The sequence below is a fragment of the Notamacropus eugenii genome, chromosome 4 (genome assembly GCF_028372415.1).
Source record: "Notamacropus eugenii isolate mMacEug1 chromosome 4, mMacEug1.pri_v2, whole genome shotgun sequence".
Lineage (NCBI taxonomy): Eukaryota > Metazoa > Chordata > Mammalia > Diprotodontia > Macropodidae > Notamacropus > Notamacropus eugenii.
The window spans coordinates 23,286,123-23,303,698 of record NC_092875.1 but is presented as its reverse complement, the minus strand read 5'-3'; the positions used below and the strand labels follow the sequence as shown (position 1 = coordinate 23,303,698).

General features: G+C 43.6%; 1 protein-coding gene across 3 annotated transcripts in view; it reads right to left on the bottom strand.

Annotated features, from left to right (window-relative positions):
* Nucleotides 1-17,576, bottom strand: part of CORO1C (coronin 1C) — a 95,300-nt gene that overhangs the window by 64,796 nt on the left and 12,928 nt on the right. Inside the window, exon 1 of one of the 3 annotated variants that reach the window (XM_072600205.1) lies at nt 14,705-14,823. The exons of the other annotated variants lie outside the window; for them this stretch is intronic. The gene's annotated coding sequence lies outside the window, so the exon portion shown is untranslated. Of the gene's footprint in view, nt 1-14,704; nt 14,824-17,576 lie in introns of those variants that run through there. 3 annotated transcript variants of the gene reach the window in all.

Genomic DNA, 17,576 nt, shown 5'->3' with positions numbered 1-17,576 from the left:
TCAGTAACCAGTTCTTTCAGGACCTCCAGGATACATGTGATTCCTCTGGGCTGGGTGACCTGGACTCACTAAGAACATCGAGGTTCTCTTACTACCTCTGTGCTTATGCCATTTTCATTCTGTCCTTTTCAGCCCAAAGGTCATTCATTCTCCTTGGCAGAAAAAAAACAAGCAAAATCAGAAATGAGAAGCTCCACCTTCCCAACCATCACCCAATCACCCAATTTATCACATCGTTAATCCTCCTTTCTTCCAATAAAATAAAATTTTTCCAAAGTTAAAAACCACAATCACCTTTTTGTTATTCACTCTGGGAACAGGTGTTCCTAACACTCTCCCACCAAGGTGTTTCAGGATTCAGAGAGGTGCCTGCCTGTTTCCACATCCTCCACAAATCATTTAAAATCTCCATAGGATGGTGAGTTCTCTGAGCATCGACATCCATCTTTGGACAACTGTTTTTCTTCACTGTAACTGAAATAAGACTACAAGCTTGGTGGGAGCCAACTGCAGAGAGGTTTTAGATGCAAGTGTGGAATGGGTGTATTTTATCCTAGACACAAAAGGGAGCCACTGATGATTTGTGAGTAGGGAGAGAGGGTGATATGGGGTCAGATCTGTGTTTTAGGAATAATAAGTTGACAGCTGTGTGAGGATGGATTACAGAGAAGATACAGAAAACAGGAGGCTTTGTAAGAGCTCAGACAAGAGAGAAAGAGAGTCTAAAATAGGGTGGAGGCTGTGAGGGGAGAACAGGAGACAGATGGGAATAGAAAAGGCAGAATGGGCAAGATTTTGAAGACTGGATATGGAGTCAAGGGTCAACAATAAGGGGACATTGGGGAATGGTTGGGATGACTCCAAGTTAGGAAACAGAGGTGTGTGGAAGCACTTTGACACCTTCAAAGAAACAGTGGGGGGTTGTTTTAGGGGGAAAGGGACAGGGATAAAACTGGATTTGTATGGGGTATGTTGAGGTTTTACGTGCATAAGGGATGGACATTCAGATGGAAATGTCCAGTAGGTAGTTGGTAATAAGGACTGGAGTTCAGGTTGGAGTTTAGGGCTGAAGACTTTGATTTTGAGACATTTATACTGGAGCTACGAGTGGGTGATATCACCAAGGGAGAAAGTGCAGAGCTAGAAGAGCCCCAGAGACAGAGGTTGGGGTTGCCCATCCTTACCAAAACCAGCAAAAGAGACTGAGGAGTGCGCTGAAAGGCAGGAGGAGAACCAAGACATAGTCTGGCTCATGGAAGCCCAAACACTGAGTTTGGCAGGGAAGGCCGCCTCCGTCTACCAAGAATCATTTCCAGGATTGTGCCCCTTTGGGCAAAATGCCACCTCCCCTGTTCTGTTCACGTAACAAATCCTACCCAGACCTTAAGGCTCAAGTTAGGCTACTCTCTCTCTATGCAGATTTACTTGAAAACTCCAGTCTACCCATACTGAATACTCCTTTTCCTGGATTCCTTTGCCATGATAAAATGCAAAGAGCACAGGATTTTAGTCAGAAGATCTATGTTCAAATCCTGGCTCTGCCACTCATATGTGTGATGGACAAATTGTTTATTTAACCTCTCTGGGGCCTCAATTTCCCAACTCAAATGGACAGAACCAAAAATAGAAGCCAAGGATCCTAATATAATACTTTTTCACGCTGTCTCCCTAGTTTGATTTTCTTTGTTGTGTTCTCTTTTGGGCTACATGCTATTCTGATTTCATCTGGAAGGTTCCTGAGGACAGGAACTTGCTGTCTACAGCCTGAAACAGAGCTAATCATACAGGACTAGTAAGACAGGAGTTGCTGCCTCTGTTCATTTAACTGGGGGGAGGGAGGGGGTTTAAAAGTGTAGGTGATCCTATCACACCACTCAATTTTGTATGTACCTGGGAACAAGAGTGAGACGGTAGCTATGAATCTACTGTTGGCTTGTCTCTGCTGTCTGGGGTCTGGTGAACACCTCTCCTGGCAGAGTGTAATTCCAAACTCCTCTTCGCCATGCCCACAGGCAGTGGGTTTCCCCTGCTTAGGCTTGTAGTGCTAAGGAGAGCAGCAGCCTTACTTGGTCTTCCTGCTCAGACACAAGTCCTCAGCTGCATTCAGTCCCTAATATTTCCCAGTGCCTTTTGTCTCACGGCGAAGCAGGAAGAAAGAATTAAATGGTGGTGAGATCACCTTCTAATATAAACATGCTTACTGCATGAAGAGCTTTCAAGGGTATCTCTCCCTAAACATCAGTTTTCCTGCTATCTAAGTCTTTCCTTGGTTTTGTTTTCTTTTACTTCAGGCAAAGTCCCTGCCCCCCTCCCCCTTTCTCTTCATCAACAGTTTAGCAGGGCATAGAAAAAAATAAAATTTACATCCATTTGTTTCCATAGCCACCATAACAGACCAGCTATAAACTGCCTTCTCTTAAAGATACAGAAACACAGAATTTGAGAGTTGGAAAGGACATTGTGGCCATCTGGACCAACCTAGACAAAAAGAAAATCACCATTATATACACCAACCGGCAGTCCAAGCTCTATGAGAAGAACACCAATGAGGGGAACCCTGTCCCTCTCAAAGCTGCCCCTGACATGGTTGGTAGAGCTCCAATGACAAGAAACTCTTCCTGACCTCCAGCCTAAAGTAGCCTCTTTGGGGGTTTCCACAGCCCTGCCCACCCCCACCCCCCAAATTACACACACACACACACACACACACACACACACACACACACACACACACACACACACTCTTCCACAAGGCATTCTTTTAGATATGTGAAGAGAATCCTCTCCCAGCTCAGCATCCCCAGGCCCTACAACCAACTCTCCTCCTTGACGTGGACACAAGGCACAAGGCTCTTCACTATCCTGGTCACCCTCCCCTGGACAGAGTCCCAAACTGAACATGACACTATAGAAGAATGATCAAAGCGGAGGCTCAGCACCATCACCCTGCTCACAGCCTCTCTCAAAACAAAGACTCCCACATGGGGTTTTTTCAGACTACTGACTAGTTACACTCCCCCATATTAGACTTGTGAAGCTGATACTTTGTAACTTAAGACTTGACATTTACTTCTCTTAAATTTCACCTTACGAGATTGAGCCCAATGTTCCAGGCCATTAAGATACTCTTGGATCCTGACTGTTGGGGATATCCCTACATGAGCTGGCTCCACCCCAAACCCCAGTTACCAGATGCTGCCCTTTAAGGGATCCTGGAGGGTAATTCTGACTCTACGTGATTTTCACCTTTCAATTTTAGAAACTAATCCCTCTACAGAATGTGACTACACTCTAACCGAATGGTCTTATCACCATGTATGTCTAACAATCTAATCAACCACAGGATACAAATTATACAAATGATATCACCTGCAACAGTAGGAGAAAGACCTTTCCCAAAAGTGGAATTTCATCTCATGCCTCATCAATAGGCTGGTAACTCAGGTGTTTACAGAAAGCAAGGAAACGGGACACAATCTAATGTGTTATATACTATTTTGAAGACAATCTAGAAAGGTTGCTCCAAATATGAGAAGTTACACTATCAAGACAGGCAATTTGCAAGATTATATTCTCTCTTTAATAAAGACACTGTTTCACATGAAGTAAAATATTCAAAGAAACAATACAAATGCTTTATTTTTAGCTTAGTTTTAAACTAAGAAAGCCTGAGGCCTTTCAAGGTTCCCGTAAACTATCATTGGAATAAACTAACCTATCAAAGCATTTACTTTGCAATACAGATTCAAGTGTAGGGCATATTATGAAGTTAGGAAACAAACTAAGTAAGTAGCTTCCTAAAGAATCAGTACGTCATACATATCAATACTTTAATGTTTCAAATGTTGTATTAAGTTTCTATTAAGTTAAAAAGTCAAGACAGGGAATACCATCCACTCTGTTCTCAAGACAAACACCAAGGGAAAATGACTATCTTCTTGACCCCTGCAGGTTTAAAAAAAACCAAACCACCAATGTCACCAAAACATTCTCTGTGACTTTCCAGCCAAGACAGTGGTCTGAACAGAGGAAGACAACAACCCCCTCCATATCCCAGTCCTACATATCTACTCCAGCAAAAACATGAAATTTGTACCAGACCAATTAATAACCCATTTTTAAAAAACTACAATAACTCTAAAGAGCCTGAATTACACAAGCAATAGCACAGATCAGAGAGACAAGGGCTATACAGACACATGTAACCTACAAGGCTCCATGTTTGAGACCAGTGAGAGGAGGAACCTTAGAAAGACACAAGCAAATCAGAAAGCAAACCAAGACAGCCCAGGCCCTCATGCTCCAAGAACAAACAGTGGAGGACCCTGAATATCTAACATGTTCAACTGCAAAAATCCAGGAAGTGGAGGCCAGTACAGAACACAGAAGACTCAGAGTGAAGGCACAGGACAAGGCAGAACTTGGCCCTAGCACAGAGCCCAAATTACCAAGATAAGTAGGTCGAAGAATGTGCAAGCCTATTTCAGAGAATCCTGAATAAAAGGAATATGAAGTGATGCAAAGTGAAAGAAGCAGAACCAGAACAATAACCTAAACAAAGAAAACAGTGTACAGAAGAACTTGTAAGGACTTCAGAATTCTGATCAATGAAATGATCAAGCCCAGCTCCTGAGGACATCTGTAACCCATCTGTGAGGAAAGAACAGGTAAATGGGACTGCTGAGCTACCATCACCAGTGAATCTTTGAGGATCATGGAAAACATGAGAGGTGAGGCGTGACTGGGGAAGAGACTAGAGTCTGCAAAGCACAGGACAGTGAGTTTAATGACGATTCCAGAAAAATTCTGGGATGGCCAAGGAGAGCCTAGAGAACAAATGTGAAAGGAAGCAGTGGTCCCAAAGAGTCACCATGGCATCTCGCAAGATGAAGTCCTATCAGGTTAACTTCACTCCCTTTTGGATAATTACTGCCCAGTAATGGGGTACTGACAGTTCGCCTAGATCTTTGATAAGTCTTCCATGTGATTCTTATGGAGAAGATGGAGCTGTATGACAGACGACAGTACAATCTGATGGATTCATGGTTTCCAGGTCTGAATGCCAGACTCAAGAGGTCAAGTTGAGTCAAAGAGTACCTTCTATGTTCCAGGAACTATGCTAAGGGCTGAGGATATGAAGGAAAGCCAAGACAGTCCCTGTCCTCAAGCAGCTCATAGTCCAGGGGTAGAGAACCTGCAGCCCCATGTGGCCTTCTTGGGTGTGGCCTTTGGACTGAGTCCAAGTTTTACAGAACAAATCCTTTCATTATGGGATTTAAGGATAATTTTATTAAGGGATGTGAAGTTTGGATTCAGTCAAAGGGCCCCACTTGAGGACTGTGTTCTCGAGGTTGCAAGTTCCCCACCCCTGTATAGTCTAATGGGAAAGACAACATGCAAAGGACTGTACCAAGGAGATACAGATAGGGCAGCTGGGAAGGCAATAAGAAAGGCTGGGGAAAACAACACTTACAGAAGATAGGACTTTTGCTGACACTTGAAGGAAGTCAGAAGGGGGAGATGAGGAGGAAAAATCTTCCAGGTATGAGGAACACCAGGGAAAACGCACAATAAGTGGAGATGGAATGTCTTCCTCCAGTAATTGCAAGCAGGCAAGTGTCACTGAAACCCAGGGTACATGGAAGGCAATAAAGTGTAAGGCTGGAAAGGTAAGAAGCACTTTAAAAGCCAAACTGGGGATTTTGTATTCGATCCAGGAGACAGGAGGGAACTACTAGAGTAGACTGAAAAGGAAGATGATCCTGCATTTTAGAAGATAAATCTGACAGCTGAGTGAAGAATGGAACTGATGAGGATCTGGAAGATGTTCTCCAGTAGGCAGAGTAGTCCTCCAGTAGGCCTCAGGGATCTGAGGGGTTTGTATACCCTAAGTTCAATGAGCCAAGAGGATGGCATGACATCCAAGAAAATGAAACACATTTGTAGGTTACATCAAGATAAATAGAGCTTCCAAGAATATGGTAGTGATTACACTGTCTTCTGCCTGGGTCAGATCACATCTGGAGTATTAAATTCAGTCGTGGGTGGCAAGCTTTGGGGAGGACATTGATAAGCTGCAGTGTTCTGGGAAGAGCAACCAGAGTAGGAAAGGTTTCCACTGAAAGATGTTTACCTGGAGATGGGAAGAATGGGGAGAGAGTGAGAAGAGGAGAAACATGACAACTGTCTTTAATGTTTGAAGGATTGATATGGGAAAAAGGAATGGTCTCAGAGGACCAGACTAAGGGGAATGAATGGAAGCTGCAAAAAAGCAAATATAGGCTTAATTTAAGGAAAAAAAATCTTCCGTTAGGCCTACTTGTAAGCAGTGAGGGGCAGCCTAAAGAGCCCTGGTACCCCCTTCAGCGGCAACCTATGTTTGGAAGCACAGTCGTAGACAGAATTCTTCTCTAGGTATAGGTTGACATAAACAGCTTCTAAAGTCCCTTCTAATGCTAAAATTCTTAGTCTGAGAAAGATGGAGAAAACAAGGAAAAGTGAGACTAAGAAGTAGGACTGAGGTTTTGTTCAGGGCAGGACCCACTGCACATGACCTCTACATGGAAATGATCATCTAGATCATCTAGAGGACGGATGAGAAGAGTTAAGTAATTTGGGAACAAGAAACTTTTGGAGGAGTCTGGCAGACAGGAGGACACAAAGACATATGGGATGGTTAAGAAACATAGAAACTTGGCCTGTTTCAAAATTCTGTCTAAGACCAGCCAGGTATCCAGCAAAGAAGGCTGAAGCCCTCAGAGGCCTCATGTACTGAATGAGCGTCAGGATCCCAAATTACACTAATTCACAAAAAACAGCTGAACAGCATTTTCTTGGCAAAGCCCTCCGCAATCTGGCATCAGCCTGACTTTCCCACCTAACTTCTTGTTTCAACCCTTTATATATTCCACACTGGGACTAAAGCAAACTACTTACCCTGCCCTCCCAGATAGAGCCTTTTCCCTTTGCCTGCTGCTTCACTTCAGAGCTATGCCCTATAAGGCTTTCCTAAATCTAATCCAAGGGTGGGGAACCTTGGGCCTGGAGGTCACATGTGGCCTTTGAGGTCCTCAAGTTTGGCCTTTTAACCAAGTCCAAGTTTTATGGAACAAAATCCTTCTATTAAGGGGGTTTGTTCTGTGAGGTTCACATGAAATCACTCATGGTCCCCTTCCTTCACTCGGCATGGCCCTTCTCTGGTAATATTCTCATGCTCTTACTCTGGGATACTTTATGAAACATCTATGTTTTTGGCTCCATGAAGGGTTGTATTTCAACTTCCTCTCTCCCCTATCTAAAGATACAATGTTGATGGATGTTTCAGAATTCAAGTTCGTGACAGATTTCAGCCACATTAGTAGTAAAGTCGATTTCTGTGGCCTGGCCTAGCCTACCCTACCTGCCATCGGTAACATTGTTTCAAAAGGAAAAGGAATTCTAAAATCCCCAGCCATGGATGTAAGAAACTGGTGGTTAGAATCCATCTACAAGCGGAGGGGCAGCACTGTCCAAGTTGCCTACTAAATAGTGATTGCATCTGGCTTCTAAACCGTCCACCTTTACTGAAGAATCATGTGGTTCATACATCTTCTACCAAGTCAGCATATCATTTCATTCCACCAACTTTATAATTTAACTCTGCAAATAGATTTAAAACTTCTTTATTTGTAGCCTTATGGATCAGCAAATTGACAGTCTTAGGAAAAACCCAAAGTCACTATGGATCTGTTTAAAACAACCACCACCACCGATGACTTTATCTCCACTACTTTCCAGAAAGGGATGAGGAAGTTGTGGGCCATGAGGAGGAAGGGAAATGAAGTCAGTTTTTAAAATGCAAAAGGGGCCAATGATGGAGAAATACTACTACTATGCATGCTGCATGTAGAAAGGGGCCCTGCGATCCAGAACCACTGTGCATATCCAAAGTAGCCAATGCATTATCTCATTAAATACCACCTGAAAAAGATAAGCCAGCACCAAGAAGCTCTACACTTTCTCTTGTTGGCCAAGAAAAAAATAATATGCCAACGGCAAGGGAAAGATACCATGATTAACCACAAAATGAATACAACATGGAGCCTGCTACATCAGCAGACTGCATGCTGTCTTGGGGAGGGAGGAACATTTTAGAATTCAAAATCTTATAAAAGTTAATCTCAAGTTAATTTAACATCTAAAAATAACCGATCAATTAAAAAAACACAAAAACAACATGGAGTTGTCCCCCTGCTTACTAAATGTCTGACAACTTTTGTATGCATGATACCCCTATAAAATGTTATGGTAGCATCAGATATATTTTTAAATTAATAAGTTGCTTCCCATTCTTTTAAATTCCTGAGAACGAAAGGAATTGGGATCTTTGTTAAGCGAGAATGTCTGATGATCATGCAGAGGAATGTAAGTGTTTTTTATCTTACCATGAAGCAAACAGTGAAAGAATTTTTACTTTACAAAAATTATTAGCAAGCATACTACCTTCTCCTTCTCTATAGGGGAAATGAAAAACTCATTTTAGAAATTAAGAATCATTTAAACTCTCAGCTAAAATAACAAACTTCTGTCTCACATGGGGTTGGTTTTGGTTTTTTTGGGTTTTGTGGAGAGGAGCCTGCTGGAAGAGAGGAAGCATGGATTGTTTCTAGCTACTCCTAGGACCTCAAGTGAAAAAAACCCTCCCAGTAACATTTTGCTTTCCTGTATCTAAATCTGTGTTTATAGTTGTTCAGAATAATTCCAGACCTGGAAATATCCATTCGGTTTCAAGCTGGTGAAAGACTCTCAATCAAAAGTGCTCATGTGCACTGTCTACCACATCTTGTTTGAGTCCCTAGAGTCACCCTGATCCAGCTTTGAACCAATTACCATCTTTTTCTAATGTCTAGTGGTTTTAATTATGTCTGTTATAACTGCTACAGTTTGTCAGAACTGGACTTTAACTGCTCTCATCTGATTTTTTATGTTTTCTTCTTATCAATACTACACAGTACTGTCAGTTCTGAGCACTCAAAACAGGATCTATTCAGAAGAAACCCAAGAATCATCTATATCTCAAAGCTTAGCAGGTCCTTAAGAGAATACAGGAATATTATTAGTCCTTTAAGTAACCAATGGGCTACAGCTGTTACCAGTGTTGGTGTGTGGTCAGACTATGGAATTAAGAAAATACTTCATTAAAACTAATATGATGTATCTGTGTATCCAAACACCTATAAGAGAAAAATCCACGTAAAACAGGTCTTAGCTCAATGTAAGAATTTCTGAAATAACCCCTATCTTCAGAATAAACAACCTATAATCTATCTTCAGAATAACCTATCTTCAGAATTTCAACAAATTCCTCGACAATCTGAATCCAAAATTAGAATCCAATACAAAAGTTGAGTCATTTTCTAAAAATTACAGTTGATCAACTGAAAGAAAAGAAGGAAAGCATGTGGATCGGGAATGTTCTGAGGAGGGGGAAGGTCAATGACTAAAAAGAGAATATAAATGGAAATTCAAACTGCATGTGATGAAACAGTGGAGAAATAGAAATGAATTGACACAATCTGCAAACAGTGTGGCATATTTTAAGTTCACTAAGTGTCAGGGCCAACAGGAGACCTGCCCTCTACTCAAGGCATGCCCCAGCCTAGTTGTGTGACCTTAAGCAAGCAGAAGCTTTGGGCCCTCAGTTTCCTTGTCTATAAAATAAAAAGGCTAGATCAGAGTATCTCATTCCATGTTAACATTCTAGGATTCCAAACCTTCACTTAAAAAAAATGTGATATAACACGAGTCATTATGCAAAAAGTAAAATGTATTTAGCCCACCCCGCCCCCCAAAGTTTATTTTATGTTTGTACTCATGCTTTTGGTTGTAAAACGGTGTATCCACCCCTTCCCACTGAGGCTTCTTATTCCTCTGAATTCACAAAAGATGTGAATGTAAAACCTAATATCACTCCCAGCCAGCCTGCATTTCCACAGGATTAAAATAGGCTTTAGACCAAGCTTCTGCCCAAAGATGAGAACCACAAGTGCAGCTATCTCTCAACATTGCCACTTCCTATCAAACCACTGTAGCGTCCATCTTTGGCCTTGATCTTAAAATGCACGTCCATTCTCAGGCGGAGACATTTGTCCGTAAGAAAAACCTTTTTCCTTTGCGCCTATCAACAGAGGGCAGACAAACTTAATATTCTCTCATTTCCCACATTTCTCTTTCCCTTGTATTAAAGGGTCTTTTCCCTCCTCTCTCCTATATAATCTTCTAGGTATTCAACTTCAGTTCTGACAGAAGGAGCGTTAAGACCTCATGGTTCTGGCTTTAACAAGTTCTTAGCATCAGAAAAAAGACACCTTTCCCTTGTGCAGGTAACACCTTTGCTATCATCTAATTTTTCAGCTATAAAATGAACAGGCGTTGGACTGAGATGACCCTCTCAGTTCTAAAGGTCTATCATCATGATGCTATAAAAACTGGCATTTACAGAAGGCTTCATACATGAAATGCATGATCTATCATTAGTTCCTCACCACAACCTTGGGAGGCAAGATATTATGATCCTTACTTGACAGATGAAGAAACTGAGGCTCAGGAAGGTGTCATGTTTGCTTCTGGACAAATTTTAGGCAGGGGGAAGACTGTTCAGTGGACGGGCACTAGGATGCTGAAGGGCCTCAAGTCCATGCTATGTAAGGACTGGCTTAAGAAACCTAGAGCAGGGGGTCAGCAAGCTGGGGGAGGGCAGGCCCACACCAAATTCAGCCCCAAGAGAGCAACGGACAAGAGCTACAAAGAGACAAATTCATATTTGATGTAAACAAAACTAGAATGAGTTATCATGGGAAACAATGTGCTGCTACCCCTCACTGGAGATCTTTAAGCAATGGCTGGATGGTGTTCACAAGTCCCCTGTAGAGAGAGAGGATTCTTTTTCAGGTTCCAGTTGGTTTAAATCAGATTCTTAGCCACTGTGGTGTCATGGAAGCCTGGCAAAACCTACCGACCCCTCTCTCAAAATAAGGTTTTTAAATGCATAAAAGGAAGTACATAAGAGTACAAAGGAAACAAATCATATTGAAATAATTTTCAAAATATTTTTAAAGAATAATGTTTAAGAACTCCTTGTCTAGAGAGCCTCTAAAGTTCCTCCCAAATCAAAGCTGGGGATGGACCCACAGATACCTCTCTAGGACATATCAAAAGCAGAATTCAAACCCAGGACTCATCTAACCCCACTGTCTCCATAAAAATGATTATAATCAAAATGTGAACCTTCATCAGAAAAAGAAACTTTATAAAAACACCAAGAATTAATTCACTGGGTCCAATTTGTCAAAATGATGCTGATTGCACTAGGTATCCAATCACTTTAATGGAAAGGAACCAGAAGAAGAAAACGTGCCTCCAAAGAAACCAAATGGTTTCTCAGAATTTACAGAAAATATGTTCTGGGCAAAAGAACTTTTCTCAAATGATTTCAAAATAGGCAACATAAAAAGTAACACAAAACAAAGCAAAACACTAAAGATGGCTTTGAAATTACCAGAGAAAAAGACTGAGCTAATCCTCCTCCTCCCCCCAAAAAAGAGAAAACATGTGCCAGCAAAACCCAATTTCTGTTCACTATTGCTTGTGAAAAGATCCTGAGATAAGACCAGGTGTCAGTCCAAACGTCAGAACTGCCTCTTTAGTCACTGAAATGTACCACACACACTCAACGTATTCCCAGGGAATGTGCCCTAATACAGGCTACAAGCCAGTCATTACTGTTGATAAAGTGAAAAACACCTCGACAAATCAGATTTCCTGCCCTAGGGAAAACGCTTACCATGTTTGGTTTTTTACATCTGAATGATTTTTTCCAAGTGCTGGGTTTGGCTGGGGAGGTGGAAGGCAAAAATAGGATGAAAACTGGGCCCAGTACCTAAGCTACTTCAACCTTAAGAAAGAAGGGTAGCTTATTCATTCATTAGTAATAGTCAGTGACGTCCACTTCCCTCAGGGTACAGATCCTGCTCTCATCTGAGGCACAGCATTAAAAAGAACCAATCTGAAGCCTCCTCTAACCCTAATGAAGTTCACATTTGGATTTTGATGTCAAAGGGTTGATGAGGCTGTGATTTAAGGTTGAAACAATTTCTAACCAAAGTACAAAGTGAGCCCTGGAAAAGGAAATATGGAATCATGCACCCTCCCTGTTAAGGATCTGAACTGAACTAGGGCAAGGAAAATCCTGGGAGATGCTATTACTTAACCTCCAAGGTACTAGGAGGTGCTGAAATATTCATAAAGATATTCATGGTTTTCATCTATAAAATACTTCTTAGGTTTAAAAGGTTCTGTTCACAAGTATGAGACAGCATTCTTAAACGGAGGGAGTGGCATATGTTGAGGTCACCAAATAGGATCGAAAGGTTTTTTCAGGCTCTGAAACAAATTCATGTTCACATGATAAATTGGGGATTGGGGGGGAGGCAAAACTGTCCAAAAAGCCACACATATATTTTAAATGTTAAGTAATTAGCATGTAGTAAACTATCAAATAATATCTTTTACATTCCTTGCTATAGAACTAGGAACTGATCATTTATCCTTCCTTTTGAGCATTCCATTTCATTGGCATTATAGTGAATCTCCACCTCATGCTTGGAGCAGGTCCCAGAAGTGACAGATGCAGTAAGCATGAAGATTTAACAAAAAAAAAAAAAATCCAATAGTGTTGGAAAGGCTGTTTGCTAAAAAAGAATCTGATCTGAAATTATAAGGGAATAAACATAAATGCTGATTAAAGCAATCAGCATACAATTTAACAAATGATTATTAAAAATTGAATATTATGTACAGTATTTCTACAATTGATTAAAATCCAAAACGCCTTTCTTTACTTCGAGCCATCAAAAATACACACATCCCACAAGAACCCATTCTGAATTTTATTAACAAATGTGGATATCTGACCGTTAAACCACTCTAAAAAAATCTGTAAAAAAATGTCTAGGACAAAATACTTCAGTTAAATTTGCAATCCAATCGAATTAACTTTCATTTTGCTCACCCATATTCTCATAACCGCCGGAATCAGGGCCAAAGGCTACAACACAGAGAATGAAACCTTTCCTTACACTTTCTTTTGAAATAGGTCTGTGAATTGTCAAAAATCCACCTTCCACCCCTTTTAGTTTTATGGTGAATGTAGATGAATATAGAATGCATGTACTACAACCAAACAGAGGACACAAAGCAACTGCCTATACTTAATCATTTTCCCCTCTATTATATTAGATGTTGGTGTCAGGAGAGTGAGTGATCTGCTGGGTGAGCACAATGAAATTCATTCTTGGAGTGCCGAAGATTTCTGCCATTACAGATTTAGAGAAGCCGAATGTGGTCTCAGGCATGAAGTCTACACCATAAAAGGATCTGATTTATATACATATATATATACATATATATATATATATGTATATATATATATATAACTACAAACCTTAGTAAATATCCTTACCCTGTATCCGGGTAAAAGAAAAAAACAACAAAACTTAATTCTGATTTTTAAAAAATTGTACAGAAAAAAAGGGAGTTTTGCCTAATTGTCCTAAAGGATGAGTAAAGAGAACCCCTCCCAATTTGCTTTCAACTAAGACTGAGTATTTAATATGCTGGGCACTTCCATATACTACAAGAAATGGGTGGCCTACAGTAAGGCCAAATACAGGGTGTGTGTGTGTGTGTGTGTGTGTGTGTGTGTGTGTGTGTGTGTGTGTGTGTGTGTGTGTGTGTGTGTGTGTGTGTGTGTGTGTGTGTGTGTGTGTGTGTGTGTGTGTGTGTGTGTGTGTGTGTGTCTGTGTGTGTGTGTGTGTGTGTGTGTGTGTGTGTGTGTGTGTGTGTGAATGTTCCCCACCAAGATGCAGCAGTACACTCAGCAGGGTTTCCTTTCCCAGGGCTCCAAAGCCTCCCAAAAGGACCACAAGGGGCTGAGGCCTGGAAAGGCCCCCTTTGCTTCTGGGGTTCTGCTGAGCCTGTCAGGTTGCTTCCCTGAACAAATTCAAATCACTGAAGCTAGGAAGAGAAATGAGGAGATAGGGAGGGACCGAGAGGAGGGCAGTAGCGGCAATGGATATTAACAGAGGGATGAAGAGAGAATGGGGATAAGTAGAAGGGGAAGAAAGGAAAGAGGGGGGAGAGGGGAGAAGAAAGGGAAGGAAAGGAGACGGGAAAGGAGGAAGAGTTAAAGGGAGAGAGAAGGGAAAGGAAGGGGAGATAGGGAAAGGGCAAAGGGGAGGGAGAGGGGAAAAGGGAGGGCAGGAAGGAAAAGGGAAGGGGGAGGAAGCAGGAAAAGGAAGAAAGAGGAGAGGAAGGGAAGGGGGAGGGGAAAGGGGAGAGGAAGGCGAAGGGAAGAGGACGGAGCAGGGAAGAGGGGAAAGAAAAAGGGAAGGGAGGAGAAAAAAGGGAAGGGGGAAAGAGGCATGGGAGGGGGAAGGGAGCATGGGGAGGGGCAGGGGGGAGTGAGTGAGAGGACCTTCCCCCCTGGCAGGGGAGGGGCACAAAGGGGGGGAAGGGGCAGAAGCGCCGAGCAGGGGCAGGGGGCCAGCCCGGCCTCGCCCGGCTCCCGGGACGCAGAGCCCCACCTGCGCCCACCCCCAGCAGCAACCTCGGCCCCGCCCAGGCCCGGCTCCCCGACTCCGGCCTCCCCACAGCCCGCGCAGCTCACCTGCCTAGAGGTGCCCGCGCCAGGAGCCCGAGGCGCCGCCGCCCAAGTCCCGCAAGCTCCGCAGCAGCCCAGCGAGCGTCCAACCGCTGCCGCCTCCCGCCTGGCACTGAGCTCGGCGAGGCGCGCGGGGGAGCGCGCGGCCCGGGGGCGGGGCCCAGCGCCGGGCAGGCCCCGCCCACGGAGAGGGGCGAGGCCGCGCAGAGCCTGCTCAAGCCCCGCCTCCTCCCTCCCCAACCCCAAAGGGCCACCGCCCTAGCCGAGGGTGGCCCTGCCCAGAGGTGGGGACAGGACGGAACCGCGCCTGCTCTAGCCCGGCCCCTGGATCTCAGGGTGGGGAGGCTTCAGGCCCCGCCCCCTCTGCCTCCCCAGGCGTTGCAAATGATAGTGCGCATGCGCTCCGCCTACTCCCAGTCTCCCCTTCCTCCCTCAGGACTAAGCCAAGCCCGGCACCATGGAGCTCCGCCCACTCCCCCCGAAACTCACTAGCCGACCTCATTCCGCTTTTACTGTCTTCTCAGAGCTCCGCCCCCTGCCTCAACAAAACTCCTCCCACTGCACCCTCAGCCCCGCCTCCTGAGCCGAGGAGCGGCCTGGGGCTTCTGGGGGGGCCCCACCACCTGCGCTTGGACCCTGGCTTATCCCGCCTCCCTCTCTTCTTTCTCATCCCAGGTACACTGAGTGCTCCCCAAAGCTCCTCCCTAGTCAGTGGGAAACAAGCACACCTGGAAAGAAGTCAGGACTCCTCATGAGAGGCCACGAGTTCGAATGCTGCCTTTGCTACTAGAGGCAGCTGCATGGGGCGGTAGATAGCGCTCTGGACCTGTGAGATCACCTGAGATCAGATGTGACCTCAGGTACTTTACGGTGTGACCTCTCCCAGCCTCAGTTTCCCCATCTGTAAAATGAGGAAAATAAGCCAAAGTTGTCCAGAGGAACAAGAGATCTTATTCTTTTTTTTCCTCTCCAGGCAATAAGGTTTAAGTGACTTGCCCAGGGTTACACAGCTTGTAGGTGTCAAGTGTCTGAGACTGGCTTTGAACGCAGGTCCGCTGTACCACCTTAGCTGCCCCAACAAAAGAAATTTTTAAGACGTTTTATTATTGTGTAATCTTGAGCAAGTTAAGTAAGCCTGTTTTCCTTCCTTATAAAATAAATTCTGACTGCCGTAGTCTTGTCTGGTGGTAACCAAATTTACCTCCCTGAATCTCAATTCCTTTTTCTGTAAAACAATGGGACCGGATGAAATGATTTCTCCAATGTCCTGTCCAGCTCTAAATCTATCATCCAAATGGCACCACGCTATCTTGCTAAGTGGTAGCCAGGGGCAAGGCATCTTTACTTTTCTGAGCCTTAGCTTCTCATTCTGTAAATGCAAAGGGGAGTGGACTAGATCAGAGGGGTCAAACTCAACCCAAATAAAGTGTAATTATTAGTGTGAGAGCTCCTTGAGGTTGGTGCAGAGGATTTTTTTTTTCCTTTCTTTGTATCCTCAGCGTTTAGCATGGTGCCTGGCATATTGTAATTGACGAATAAATGCTTGTTGATTGACTGACCCTATGATGCTAAGACAAGATGATTTCTAAGGTCCCTTTTATCTCTGATACTTAAAAATTCTCTAATTCTACAATTCCCCTCTTTGAAACTAGAAAAGAGTAGATTTGGTTTGGTTATGCTCCCTTTCTGCTAGGTCTTCAGAGCAGGGGCACAGTTTCACCTACCAGGAATTATGGTAAAGAGTGGATTATCATTGTTGAGCTTGCAGTCAGGAAAACCTCAGTTTGAATCTCATCTACAATGCTGTCTGATCATGCATACAAAAAAACTTACTATTTTGAACCTCAGTTTCCTCATCTGTAAAAAGGGGCCATCCCAAGACCCCACATCACAGGGTTGGAGTGAGGTTAGGAGGGATGTTACATCCAAGGTATTTGACAAACATTAAGGGGCCTCATTGATCTTCAGCAATGAAGGGTGAACACACAAGGGACCTCATAAAAGTCAGTTATTATTAAGAAAGCTTGTTCTGGTCTGGCAGAGCCTGCTATCCCACATCTAATCATTAATTAAAGTAGGGCCTCTTACCCTGCTTTGTGTCACAGTCCCCTTTGCAGCAGCCAGTCTGGTGAAGTCTATGGAACCCTTCTCAGAATCATGTTTTTAAATGCACAAAATAAAATATTGAGGATCACAGAGGACACCAACATATTAAAAATATTGAAAAAAGTTATGAAAAGTTTAGTAAATGCTTATTGACTGACTTCTCTCCCACCTGATTGTGAGCTCTTTCAGGACAGGAACTGGCTTTTGCCTTGCTTTGTATCCTCAGTGCCTGGCACACAGTAGGCATTTAATAAATTCTTACTGACAGCTCTCCCACTAGGCTGTGAGCTGCTTCAGGACAGGACCTGACTTTTTGCCTTGCCTTGTATCCCCACTGCCTGGCACACAGTAGGCACTTAATAAATGCTTACTGACTGTCTGTTCCAGGCTACCTGCTTCACATTTATGGCAGTGATATTTGAGAGGTTCAGCTGGATGTTTTCACTCCTACTTTTAGGACCTAAGTGTCGTTTCTGGTGATTTACTCCTTGCCCTGGCGGCTGCCCAAGGATCAGTGAGTGCCACCTCATCAGCTGGTCAGCTGAGTGGTTGCTTACTTACAGAGAGAGCAGAAAGAGATTGCACAACCAGCCACAACAGAGGAAATAGCACCCAGGCGTACTGGCTGGCTCTGCTGGAACCAGGAGGAAAGAGACATTTGGGAGAAGCACATGGGCGCCAGTTGGCATGGAGGCCCTGGAGGGCATCCGACTTGCCCCTCTCTTTCTCTGTAAGCTGGAGAGTGTAGGACAAGCAAGTCAGATGCTCTAAC